Below are 14,613 nucleotides of genomic sequence, written 5' to 3'. Positions count from 1 at the left end.
AGGATATACAAGGTAAAGTGTACAGCTTGAGAGCAGTAGCTGAATATCCATATGCCACTCACTACATGTGCCAGCCATATAGATGATTTCCAGCTCTCCAGAAAGTTCCTTTCCGTGTTTTCCTGTTACAGCCCTCCCCACTCACCAAGATGACCAATTTTCTGGCTTCTGTCACTGTGGCTTCTTTTGCCAACTTGAATGATGGCTTTAGTTGTGCCTCTCTGGATACTGCAGGGAATTTCTTTTTAAATTGCTCTGGGGTGTTGATAAAGAAAACCTGAGGGATGGATTTGGAAGACAGATATGGAAGCCTATTTTACCTGCTTCTTGGCAGCATAGGCTAACTTCTGGTGGCATCGGCGGACAGCTTTACCCAAGACGGAACATATTAGAGCAGGCTAGTACATGAGCCACCTGCCCTTCATGGAAGCAGGAAACCAAGCATCCAGTGGTCACCTTGGAGAGTGACATTTTATGCCAACTAGGTGTGGGCTTAGAGGTCTTCCCCTGGTGTCTGGAGAGCATTCTACTCTGAAATGACCTAGCTATTGGCATAGATCCTGCTAACATGAAGTCCCCAAAGTAATCAGACAATCCAAGTGGCCCCAGAAATGGGACACTGTGCAGAAACGAGAGGTGAACTTTGATTCTTATGAAGCACAGACTGAATCATTTTTAAGCTAACGGCTATTGTGTGGTATTCAATATGGCTGCTCTGCGTGATTACATTCTGGGCTCCAGCAACTGCTCTCAAAGTATATATCACACATATATCTGCACTTTCAATACTCAATAACTCCTCCAGATAAGCTGTACGAACTATAAGTGAGAAAACTGAAGTACAGAGAGGCTGTAAAATTTGTGCACAATCACATAGTCATTAAGACACATAGCTAAGTCTCCAACCCCAGCAGCTTGGCTACAGAAGCAGGGTGAGTACTGCCTCAGTCACTTCTCCTCAAACTCTGGCTCTCTGTAGATGAAACACAAAGTACCCCAAGATGAGGCTCACCCAAACCTGAAGCTGTGTAGAGCTCACTGTGGAACAGATGCCATACCCTCTGCTTTGGGAAGGTCTATATCATCATACCTCTTCTGTTCTTTAACTGTAACCTCTTACCATAGACCCCTCATGACTGGTACTATCTCACCTTAAGAGGCAGAATGCAAATGAGGTTGTATAGGCCAAGGCAGAGTCAGAATTCTGTAGGTAGAATTTGAAACAAATGCTAAACAGGAAAGTGGGCACTTAGGTTGCTCCAGGTTTGCTGTCCTCCTGTGAGAGAATGAATTCAGTAGTTGGGGCATAGGGACCACCATAGCAAGAGTAATGCTGGCTCTCCCACAGTCAGGGGCCTTGCCGATCTCCCTCAGCCATATAACAAAGGTATCTTCAGGGGCTCTTAGGGGGAATGCTAAGCAGAGCCTGTGCCCATGCTCAGATCTCTGCCTTTCCCACCTGAGACAGAGCTCTCATGCGCACCTCATTATGAAGTAATGTCTTGTCCCTGCCAAGCTCTCAGGAGAAACGTCTCTGAGCTGTGAAGTGCTCAGACCACAGCACAAAATAGAATTTAATTGCACTGCTGATAATAAACGGTGTGCATAGAAGAAACTGGTATCTTTTATCTTTTTAGGTATTATTAATTAGAAGGGTTATTTATTTATTTAGCTATCTCCTAGGCTTCTTTAAGAGTAACTGAACTCTCCAAGGCAGAATCAGAGATGTCTCATTCCACAAGTTAGTAGATCAGAGCAGGACTTGAACAAGGGTTGGCGGGGTTTAGGGGGTTTAGTTTGGGTTGGTTTCCATGACAGCAGCAGGGATGCTAGTTCTGGAGGAGACTTCTTCAGAGTCAAAGCCATTGACTGAGATTGAAATGTGAGAGAAAAGGAAGTCCTGATTCTGTCCACTGTGAAGCCTGTCTGGAAAAAGCATAAATGAGCATTCCTAATGAGTCTTTCTCTGGCCCGCCTACCAGCTCCCAAATAATGACCTGGAGACTTCTTAATTATGAAAGCTCAGCCTTAGCTTAGGCTTGTTTCTAAGTAGCTCTTGTAACTTATTATTACCCCATTTTTTATTAACCTGGCACATGCTGCCAGATGGCTCATGACTTTTACCTCTTCTGCATGTCCTGCTTCCTCTGCATCTGACTGGTGACTTCCCTTTCTTCTTCCCAGAGCTCTCTCTGTCCACAAGTCCCACCCACACTTCCTGCCTAGTTATTGGCCATTTAGTGTTTTATGAAGCCAATCACAGTGGCATATCTTTATACAGTATAATCAAATTATATTACAACAGGCATTGTCACACAAGCCTTAACCATTAAGCCATTTTCTCCATGCAAAGCCCATATGACCCTGAACCTCTCAAAGTCTGTTTTCCCACTGCAGTGAGAAAGGCAACAGAAATCCTTGTGCCATGGGATCTCTGTGTTGGCTGATCCAAGGATGTCTGACGACTTGTTCTCAGTAAGCACCTGATGTATGTCACTGGTTCTTACTGTAGTTGCTTCTCTTCATAAGTGACTGGCTCATGATCCCAACTGACTAGAGAATGTCAGAAGCCTTTATCCTAGGTCTTTTGTGGTGTGCAGGTGACCTCTGGGCCACATCATTCTCACACTGGGACTTTTATAGGAAGCAGGAGTGGCAGTATCAACAGAAAGATTTGTGTGTTGCAAAGTGGGGCAATTGCAGCTTTAATGAATTATCAAGAATTTAGGACAGAAGAATAGGCTATCTTCAATGAATAGTTAATATGCAACCATCAGAGAAAGACAGAGAAATTAGTCTAAACACTGGAGAAAGGCATGAGGGAGCATGTCAGTGGAAGTAGACAGCAGATGTGACCTTTTAAGGATAGAGGTCAGGAGCCAGGTGAATACAGATATCCACAGAAAAGCATGCTGGGCCATTTTCAGTAGGGTCTAGAATGTGTGGACAAAGCCTTGTCATTTGGCTCCATGGACAGCAAAGCTTTGGTGGAAACTCATGACCATGTCTGTAGTATGGCCAACTCTACCTCCCAAGAGGTCTCCTGTCTTTCTCTTCAGAGTCTTTGTCCCGAAGTGTTGACTTCTGGGACTCACTGGGTTGACTCTAGGAATGGAGCCACCTGGAAGCTAGAATCCAGCTGTTCTCCCTTTTCAGAGAAAATCTCAACATCCCAGAACAATAATGCATCTGCCCGTCTGAATCTAAGCTACCATCCACTAAAGCACAGGGGCTAGTGGCCAGGTTCTTAATCTTGATGGGTGCATATCAGGCTTAACTCATTCCCATGGCAATAGAGACTGGGTTTGAATTAAATTTGTTCACTATGCCCAGCACCCACTACTGATGACTCATGGTGTGTGATCCTCATATGGAAATCGGCAGGGGGAGATGCTCATTAAACTTTAATGAGGATATATCTCTTTTCCCATGCTATCAAAATATTTTGAAGAGAAAAGTACATTTTATTAAAAGCAGACTTGGAAGTTTTCTCTGCCTTCCCATGTGTTGATTGTCAAAAGCTGCTTTAAGTCGGGGGAGGGGGAAACTCTCCAGCATTTTAATTGTTAATGAGCAGCTGCCTTTTGGGAAAAGGGGGCCACAGGCAGAAAGAAGCTGTTCTTCAGGCTACACACAAGTTTGTCTAAGTACTGTGAACCACAGTATGGGGACAACAATCTAATGGGGTTCTCTGGTTCTCAACAATGAGGGCTGGTAGATCCCATGATCAAGACCGGCAGCAGCAACTGTGGAGAAAAGCAGGCATGCCCAGGGCCAGGGCAGGCCTCCAGATCCACCCTCCCACCTAGGTGAGGATCTAACAACAGCATCACAGCCACAATGGGGTTTGTAATAATAGCTCACATGGAAAATGTCACTGCTGTCCCCCAATAAAATTCAGGGAAGACCCATCTCATCAGCACTTACACCTACATGGGCAGTGTCCATCCAAGCTGGGAGAGAGAGAAAAGTCCACCCACGCCTAAGCCCCATAGTCTGGTGGAAAGTTTCACCTCCTGTAAGGAGAGAACCCTTTCCTATCTGGCCTAGGTATGACATGGTTGAACCCCATGTCCATATTTGATCTAGTCCTAGATACTAGCAAATATCAGCAAGGTTTGTCCCAATAATAATCATAATGCTGTGTCTAACTAGAGCCTTTCATTACACACATATGATTCTTGCTGAGGTTTCCAGGCCATCTTCTTAGAACCCCGACTCTGTGTGTCTCTGTAGTGAGACAGGGCAGATGCTCAGGGAAGTTGTGGGTCCCTGCTCCCCCAGCATCCTGACTTATATACCTGTGTCTCAAAGGACAAATTAAAATCGGGAGAACCATTTGGGGTGCAGTCAGTGTCCTGAACCACTTAACAGTTACTAGATGAGGGATGATAAAGTTTCCTTCCATTTGCTCTACAGGATCATATATGTCCAAGTGCTTCATCAATACCAGGTAGAAAAACAAAGGCCATGTTCTAATCATCCCTGATGCTAAAGGAAAGGGTGATTTTGGCTCATAGTGTCAGAGCATCAGTCTGATCAGTTGCTTGTGTTGCCTAATAAAGGGAACATGTGGCAGAGAAATACGATACAGAGGAAGAAGTGAAAGAGAGAAAGAGACCAGAGTCCTAGCATCTCCTTCAAGGACACAACCCTAGTGGTATAACTTTCTTCCACAAACCCTAATTCTTAATGTCTCTACCAACTCTCATGCTTATAGACTAAACCTTCTGGGAGACATTTAAGATCCAAACCATACTATCATTCATGTTTCCAATAACAAATACACTTTCTCTAGCCTCATTGCTCTTCAGTGATTCTTGCACAATCAGCATGACAAAGCCCTCCCCTTCAAGGGTAGATCTTAGGCCAAGGGAGCCAGGAGACATGTATGCTTCTTCTTCTTTTTGAACTTGTCTTCTCCCAGAGAATGCCAGATGGGGACTTCCTGCTGCAGTCTTCTGTGTTCCCACCCTTCCATGGCTGTTGGTCAGAGACAATTACAACTGTACAGTGAGACAATACAGGCTGTGTTAACAGAGAGGGAACACTCTGGACTGTGTGAGCTCCAAGGCTCTGAGGGGTGCACTGTCACCTCACCTTTCTGGACAGCTGTATAACAGCATCCATGCTGGAAAGGGAGGCATCAGGGGTAAATGAGATACCCAAAGTGCAGATGGTTCTATGCATTTCCTGTTTGCTGTGACCTACCTCTTCAAAAAACAAACACACAAAGGAAGGCATCTGGTATAAGCAACTACATCTTCCTACCGTGATTCTATCATATATGGACTACTGGATCTCTTCTGAAAAAGTATATCCCCAACTTCACCCTAAATAAAAAATCCCATTATCATCCAGTAATGTAACTCAAGGCCTCAAGGCTACCTTGTCACATTTCACTCTGGTGCAGAAATCTAATTCTTTCTTCATAAAGTCAAAAAGAAAAAGGTGGGTGGTAGCCGTGTTTTCAAATATAGTTCAGGGTCAACTTAGAACCACTGCCCTCAAAGGATGGTTTAGCGATAGCATGAAAAGCTAACACAGCAAATGATTCTTCGGTGGGATGCTATTTTTATCTCATCTGTCAGAGATCACAGTGTGGGTGGCATTTCAAGGAGAATGTTTTAAGTCAGAAAGGCCTAGATTTATTTCCGGGTCGGTTCTTCCAGTTTACTAGCTCTACTTATCTTTTAAGTTTTGCTTTCATGCCAAGAAAATAGAGGTAATAATAACAATGGGTATCTCTAAGCCTATAGAGCTATGAGGATTCAATAGGACAAAGTAAGGAAAATTATGGCCAGGGTTCCTGTATTGATAAGTAAATAACACTGTAAGCTATCATTTTATTGCTATTGTTATTAAACAGTTAGGATGGGATGTTGTTAAGCAGTGATCCAGTGCCAATTGCATTTGTGTCTCATTCTCCTCCCCACTGTGTGAACTCAAGCAAGTTATGAAGCTTCTCTGTACCTCTATTTCCTCATCTGTAAACTCTCAGCATCTACCTTGCAGCTTTGTATATACTGAATAACTTGATACACATTTTCTACAGTGATAGATATTTTAAATCCACACTGTCAATATGGTGTGCATCAGCCCCCCCCAAAATATGGAAGTTACCACCAAAGTCTGAATTTTTCAAATTTCAGTTTATTTCTATTCATTTAAGTCTAACATATTTAGTGACTACCATCTTGGTTAACATAGACTTTTACATGACTTGACCTTGGCAAAACCATTGGCATCGTTGAGTAAATGACAGCCTGTGTGTTAGTAGAGAGCAGTACCAGCTCTGGGGCCAGTGAATAGTTTACAAACAAGCAACTGCTTATTTCCAGCAGCCACCATGGGGTGAGTAGGAGGGAAGAAATTCAATTTCCATTGATACATGGAAGACATGATTGAAAGCACTTCAAATAAGGACTGTTAGGTGAATCTAATAAATCGTGTGAATTAAGCTGCCAACTTAAGTCATTTTCACTCTTTCTCAGACTTTTCTTCTATTTCAGTTTCCTCTGTGTGTGGGGGGAGGTGGTGAGGGAGAGGAATGGAGAAAGAAAGACTTTTCTTTTGGCTAAAGAATGTGAATAACTATTAATTATCATGAGTTTGTATAAAGGGCAGAACTCAGTCTATCAGTATTGATGAGTACAGTTACCTTGGGGGAAATGCTGTATTATAGGTTGATTTTAAAAAGTAGGTATTTTAAATAAAATAGTATTATTAGTTACTTTTCTGTTGTTATAATAAAATACCATGACCAAGACAATCTATATAAGAGCAAGTTTCTTTGGATGTACTTGTCCAGAGGAATAAGAGTCCATCATGTCAGAAACAAGGCAGCAGCCAGGCATGGTAGTGGGAGCAGAAAGCTGAGAGATCATATGCTCAACCACAAATAGGAAGAAGAGGGAAAACTGGAAATGGGGTTAGGCTGTGAGACCTCAAAGTCCAACGCTAATGATGTACTTTGTATATCAAAACTGCATCTCCTAACCCTCCCCAACAGCACCACCACTGGAAACTGAGTATTCTAATGCCCGAACCTACTGGAGTCTTTTCTCATTTAAACCACAAGGCAGTTAAAACACAAGGGTCATGAGATGTGTGTAAAACATGAGGCACCTCCAAGTCAGCATGTCTTGGGCTCTTTTCTCTGGTCCCTGTTGTAAGCATGTCTCCACTCCATACCATGATTGCTGTTCCCTGACCTAAGATCCTATAGATTTCTCTAAAGTCTCCTTTTATTTTTTATTTAAGGCTTTATGAAAGAGAGAGAGAGAGAGAGAGAGAGAGAGAGAGAGAGAAGAGGAAGGATGGAAAGAGGAAGGAAGGAAGGAGAAAGGAAGGAAGGAAGGAAACAAAGACAGACAGAAAATATTGGCATTTAAATGTTTTCACAGCATAAAAAAGTGCACCATTCAAAATTGCAGAAAAATTCAACATAAACTCTTTTACCAACATAGCCATTATCCTCTGCTCCACAGAAACCATCACATCTCTTAAGTCAGTAAATGCCAAGAAAATGTTCTAGTTTCTTATAAGAAAATGGGAGGAAAGATGGGCACTCAAAATTTCCAAGCAGGATTGTTGAATATTGGATAGTTAAGTATTGTGTTGATGCTGGCTTGAGTTTATATGATTCATCATCCTCTCAAGAGTCAGGGACAGGAAGTTGAAATTATGGGGGCAAGAGACAAATATAAGAGAATAGATACCAAACCTTGTTAATTACATAAGAAATACACAACAGCCTGAGCAGAGCCCTGTCCATCAACCACTTCTCTTCAGCCTCCTCCTAGTGACAGTATTGATATACTCAACCCAGACACTAATTGCAGAGATAATATGTGGAAACAAACTAACTGGGTTTGACACATGAAATTAGTAAAGAAGAGTCTGTATTATGATCATATTCAGATCAGATGCCCATCCACAAAGGAAAAATATGCTGCAGTCTTTATTTCTTTCCTCCTTTCTTTCTTTCCTTCTTTCTCTTTCTTTCTCTCTCTCTTTCCTTCTTTCTTGTTTTAGTTTTTATTAATTTTCTTATTTATTTTATATACCAACCACAGTTTCCCCTCCCTCCTCTCCTCCTGTTCCCTCCTCCACCTCCTTTCTACCTCCCCCCCCGCAACATCCACTCCTCAGAAAAGATAAGACCTCCCATGGGAGTCAACAAAGCATGGCATAACAAGTTGAGGTATGACCAAGCTCTTCCCCACTGCATCAAGGCTGCACAAGACATACCACAATAGGGAATAGGATTGGAAAAGCCAGCTCATGCACCAGGGATAGATCTTTGTCCCACTGCTAGGAGCCCCACAAATAAACCAAGCTACACACCTGTCATTCACATGCAGAGGGCCTAGGTCAGTCCCATGCAGACTCTCTAGCTGTTAGTCCAGAGTTTGTGAGCTCCCTCAAACTCCAGTCAGCTGTCTCTGTAGGTTTCCCCATCAAGATCTTGACCTCCTTGCTCATATCGGACTGCCTCTCTCTCTTCAACTAGATTTCTGGAGCTCAATGCAGTGCTTGGCTGTGGATCTCTGCATCTGGTTCCATCACATACTGGATTAAGTTTCTGTGATGACAATTAGGATAATAACAGGAGATGGCCACATCAGGCACCCTCTCCACTATTTCTAGGAGTCTCAGTTGTGGTCACCCTTGTGGATTCCTGGAAGTTTCCCTAGCACCAGGTTTCTCCCTAACCTCATAATGGCCCCTTGTATCAAGATATCTCTTTCATTACTTTGTCTCACCTTTCCCATCCTGATGCCTCTTGTTCCCATCCCCTCTCCTCTACCCAATCTGTCTGCCCAATAGATCTAATCTATTTCCCCTTCTCAGGGAAATCCATGTGTCCCTCTTAGGGTCCTCTTTGTTACCTAGCTTCCCTGGGACTGTGGATTCTAGCCTGGTTATCCTTTGCTTTACATCTATTACCCACTTATGAGTAAGTACATACCCTGTTTGTCATTCTGGGTTACCTCACTCAGGATGACTTTTTTCTAATTCCATCAAGTTGACTGCAAATTTCATGATGTCACTGTTTTTTATAGTTCAGCAATACTCCATTGTGTAAATATACCACATTTTCTTTATCCATTCTATTGTTGAGGGCCCTCTAGGTTGTTTCCAGGTTCTGGCTATTGTGAATAATAATAGCTATGAATATAGTTAAGCAATAATCCTTGTGGTGTGATTGAGCATCCTTTGGGTATATGCCCAAGAGTGGTAATGCTGGGTCTTGGGGTAGATTGATTCCCGATTTTCTAGGAAACCATCATACTGATTTCCAAAGTGGCTGTATAAGTTTCCAATTCCACCAGCAGTGGAGGAGTGTTCCCCTTACTCTATATCCTTTCCAGCATAAGCTGTCATCAGTGTTTTTGATCATAGCCTTTCTGACAGGTGTAAGATGGTATCTCAGAGTTGTTTTGATTTGCATTTTCCTAATGACTAAGGATGTTAAGCAATTCTTTAAATATCATTCAGTCACTTGAAAGTCTTCTGTTGAGAATTTTCTGTTTAGATCTGTACCCCATTTTTAATTGGGTTATTTGGTATTTTGAAGTCTAGTTTCTTGAGTTCCTTATATATTGTGGAGATTAGCCCTTTATCAGATGTGAGGTTAGTGAAGATCTTTTCCCATTCTGTAGGCTGTTGTTTTGTCTCGTTGACAGTGTGCTTGCCCTACAGAAGCTTTTCAGTTTCAGGAGTTCCCATTTATTGATTGTTGATCTCAGTGTCTGTGCTACTAGTATTATATTTAGGAAGTGGTCTCCTGAGTCCATGTGTTCAAGGCTACTTCCCACTTTCTCTTCTATCAGATTCAGTGTAGCTAGATTTATGTTGAGGTCTTTGATCCATTTGAATTCAAGTTTTGTGCATGGTGATGGATATGGATTTATTTGCAGTCTTCTACAAATTTACATTCAGTTTTGCCAGCATCATTTCTTAAAAATGCGTCTTCTTTCCATTGTATAATTTTGGCATCTTTGTTAAAAATAAGGTGTTCATGGATGTGTGGATTTATGTCAGGGTCTTCAATTGATTCCATTGATCAATGTGTCTGTTTTTATGCAAATATCTATACCAAGCTTTTTTCATTACTATAGTTCTACAGTAGAGCTTGAAGTCAGGGATGGTGATGCTTCTGGAAGTTTCTTTATTATACAGAATTCTTTTAGCTATTCTGGGTTTTTTCCATGTGAAGTTGAGTATTGTTCTTTTGAGGTCTGTGAAGAATTGTGTTGGAATTATGATGGAGATTGCACTGAATCTGTAGATCGCTTTTGGTAACATTGTCATTTTTACTAAATTAATCCTACCTATCCAAGAGCATGGGAGATGTTTCTATCTTCTGATATTTTGTTCAGTTTCTTTCTCAAAGACCTGAAGTTCTTGTCACAAGGTCTCTCACTTGTTTGGTTAGATGATATATTGTCTGTGTTTTCATGGGTATTGTTAACTTCTTTGGATTGGAGTTTTGCTTCTAATACTTTCTGTAGGGCTGGATTTGTGGATAGGTATTCTTTAAGTTTGGTTTTGTCATGGATATCTTGTTTTCTCTGTCTATGGAGCTTGAAAGTTTTGCTAGGTATAGTAGTCTGGGCTGTCCTCCATTGTCTCAGTGTCTGCAAAACATCTGTCCAGGATCTTCTGACTTTCAGAGTCTCCATTGAGAAGTCAGATGTAATTCTTATAGGTCTGCCTTTATTTGTTACCTGGCCTTTTTTCTTTGCAGCTCTTAATATTCTTTCTTTTTCTGTATGTTTAGTGTTTTGATTATTATCTGGCAAGGGGACACAAAGCTGAGCCCAGCAGGCTGCTCCTACCCTCAAATACATCAGCAGCTAACAGTTTATCAAGGATGGATAGTGGTTCATGAATTTCTCCTAGATCTATGATTGACTGTTGGTGGGCCCAATCTGGTATAGGCCTGGGAAAATGTAGGTTTATTTATTAAGAGGTTCTGCTCATCCTTGTGATGACCATGGCGAAAGCAAATGTACCAAAACATTTCTCCCAGAAAGAATTATAGTCATCACAGCAAACATTCTTACTGAAGGTATCAATGTAGCTTTTTCTAATGTAGATAAAACTTCTATTTTAAAATTCCAGTAGGTTTTGAAGTTATTTTGGTGAGAAACACTAGAATATAAAACTGAGGAAACCATATGAGACCTTCAAATGAACCAAATCAAAACACCTGGGAATAAAGTGACAGATTCAGTCTTTCACGGTTTTAGTAGCAACAGCTTTCAAAGGTGGAAGATGGATTCCCAAGGAATAGTTTGGCAATTTCTAGATATTTGTAGTTATTATTATTTGTGAGGTGCTGTTGGCTATTGGCATCAAGTGGGCAGAAACCAGAGATGCTGTTAAACACCTCCATGGCACAAGACAACCCCCAGAGCTGAGAACTAGTTCAAAATGTCAGTGGTGCTGAGCTTGTGAAACCCTGGTCTTGAGTTGACCATTGACTTTGCTACAGCTTTCAGACCAGACTAATCCATTCACACTGTAGCACCCCAGAAACTACAAAAGTAACTGCCAGCTCATGGGTCTGTGCTTTCATTACTTGGCCTACCTCCTCCTCATTGAAACATATTTACTTTCAGTTTTGTCAGTGTGGCTTCAAATTCAGTTCTGTCATCACCATTTCTAAAATCTCCCTTGGTCCTAGAGAGCCTGTAGACACCAGAACAAAGTAGCTTTGGTTGTTTGGTTACTACTGGGTTGCTGTAGCTTCCAACATCTCTGACCATCACATCCTGGGTTCTAGATTGAGGCTCTCTCATATTAAGTTTTGAATTTGAATCATATCCTGGTTAGGAGCGTCAAATTTTTGTATAAGATACTTATTTCATAAAAAATAAAATGCCAACTCCAATTATCCTGCTTCAGAAATTCCTTTCTGCCTTAAAGGATGATTATGGTATGAGCATCTTGTTCCTGTGTGCCTTGGAGCTGAAAGTAATGTAGCCCTTGTGTGAGAATTCTTGAACCATGCTTTTCAATGGAGCTGGTCCTTAGTAATGAGGCAGAGTGCTCAAAATAAACAAAACACAGACTCTACCATTTGGGATTCTAGTTTCATGATCTGGAGTGGGCTGAGACTTCTGGAGTCTTCCCACGAGTTTAAATAATGACCCCTTTCCAGTACAAAGTCCTTATCTTTAGACATGCCTACTGCTGTCTCCATCATTATTAGCCTGCCTCATCCTTAGTGCCCCTAAACCCATCTCTCCACCCACTTTTCCTAGGAAGTAGGGGCATAAAATGAATATGATGAATTAGTTGAAAGTTTTATTTTTCTGATAGAAACTCTTAAATCCCATAGACATAAATTTAGTCACAAATCAGAAAAGCAAAACCTTAAGATTTTATTCTTAGCTATAAAGTCAGTTAGCAAGGGTCCTATTCTGCAGGCAATATTCTTCCTCTTAATCTCCACTCATAAGAAAGTCTCATATCTGTATGTGTATCTTCATATCTTATATACTGGCTAAAGAAACAAATGTAATAATGGCATGTTACTACATAGAAAACTCAAGCAACCAGCAAATGCCACTTTAAACAATTCTCCTAACTAAGTATTTGCTGGGCACTGAATAGATACTGGAGTCAAAAGCAGCACTGATGTTTTAAGAAGCTTGAGTTATAATCTCAGGGCAACTTGGAAGCTGATTTTTTGTACTTCATCTCCTTCCATCCCTTTCTTATTAGGGAAAAACCATTATCATCATCATTTTGTTCTCAAGTGACTTTGGTTTTCAACATACCTGTCTATATGGCAATCTAAAACAGACAAAGAAATCTCACTGCTGCTTGACCATTTTCCAATACATTGATTTTGTATTGAGAAAGCCTTCTAAATATGTGGCACGTACTAAACATAACTAAACACCACTGGGCACATCTTGCTTAGGTTAGTACCGTAGACCACAGGGTTCAAATTAAGTAAGACTTCGATTCATTTTCTACCCCTAGTTTCCCATATAGTTCAAAATCTACCCCAGCTTTAATCAGAGAATCCTGTTTTGGTGAACAGTAGAAATCATTAAGATGCAGGGCTATTCAGGGTGCAGATAATAAGTTACTGTTAGGTGTTTATTTGCAAATACTGGTTGTAAATATATCAGTCTTCTAAAGCTCAGGTATGAATGAAGATGGGAGAGAAAATGTAACAACCAGAAGAAGGCCTATGAAATCCTAACCTCTTGGCATACACAGCATAGCCAGTACTTCATAGCATTCCTGTAGCTATCAACAGTCAGTCATGGACCAGAGAGATACTCACGGCCCTCTGCTCCTTCTGAACTATTGGAAATGGATTCTAGGGGAGGAGCTGTCACTATCTTCAGTTGTGGACCCAAGTAATTGTCATCACCAGGCTCCAGTGGATAGTTTCAAATCTGTGTCACACAGGTGTGCTGTTTAACTCTAAAGATCACAAAATAAGACCACAGCAAAAAGTTGGGCTTGTGGGAAGGGGACTAACAGAAAAGAGGGGACGCAATAAGAGCAAAATTGAGATTAATCATGGAGTCACAGTAACCAGAGTGCATGTTATACGTGCATAAAATTGTCAAAGAACAAATTCAATAAATATTTTAATTTTTAAACTGCATTAAATTTCTATCTTACCATAGTTGGAGTAGCTATCATCAAGGAAAGAAACTATAAATGTTGATAATATAGAGGAAAAGGAACCCTTATACACCGTCAATAGAAATGTTTACTGATGCAGCCACTACCAAAATCAATATGGAGGCTTTTCAGAAACCTAAAATTAGTATTACCATATGACCCATGTTACAACTTCTGGGTATATACCTGAAGGAATTTAAGCCACCAGACCAAAGAGTTGCCATAATGATACCAAAGCTGTGGAATCAGCAGCCTAGATACTCATCTACAGATGAGCAGATAAAGAGAATAAAATGTATGTACACAACAAGACAGTTTTAATCTATCATGCCATTTTCAAGGAAATGGATGGAGATGGGGATCCAGATGTTAATCCAAACTCAGAAAGTCAAATACTGAGTGCATTTCATATGAAAAATTTAGATTAAAAAAAAAGCATGATGAAATCAAAGAGACTATTTGGGAAGAAGGTGATCAGCAGACAAGGGAGGAATGGTAATGGAGGGTTGACCAAAGGACATTAAAGGTATATACAAACATAGCATAACAAAGGATATTGTTTTACATGATGAATAATGCTCTTAAAATGGAGATAAATAAAGAAAATTGAATGTTTGAGTGAGTCATCCAAGACCACAAGCTAAGTAACTGTCACCCCCAAGCATGGAGCCCTGGTTGTCACAGCAGATGCTCTGCCAAATTCTCATAGTTTTGGGGGTTTACTGGGTAAACTTTCCAGAAATAGCCTCACATTCCCCGAACTTCTACCCTCCTGGGCTTAGATGTGGCTGCAGATGAAACCTCCTGTACCTGTTTTAGCATGGAGGTTCCTTTCTTCAAGCTTGATAAGGACTCTCCTCAGGGTTTCTCTAACATGTCTTTAAGAAAGCACAAGACTTTGCCCTGTTTCCTGTCTCTTAGCCTCTAGAATCCCTCATGAACTTTCCA

At 41.0% G+C, this 14,613-nt stretch overlaps 1 protein-coding gene across 1 annotated transcript in view; it reads left to right on the top strand.

The window, feature by feature from the left end:
- F13a1 (coagulation factor XIII A chain) overlaps window positions 1-14,613 on the top strand; it is a 178,446-nt gene that overhangs the window by 153,895 nt on the left and 9,938 nt on the right. The window lies entirely within an intron of this gene.

The sequence above is a fragment of the Mesocricetus auratus genome, unplaced genomic scaffold (assembly GCF_017639785.1).
Source record: "Mesocricetus auratus isolate SY011 unplaced genomic scaffold, BCM_Maur_2.0 Super-Scaffold_100013, whole genome shotgun sequence".
Taxonomy (NCBI): Eukaryota; Metazoa; Chordata; class Mammalia; order Rodentia; family Cricetidae; genus Mesocricetus; species Mesocricetus auratus.
Note: the sequence above shows the minus strand (reverse complement) of the source record. Positions and strands in the feature narration are given on the sequence as shown.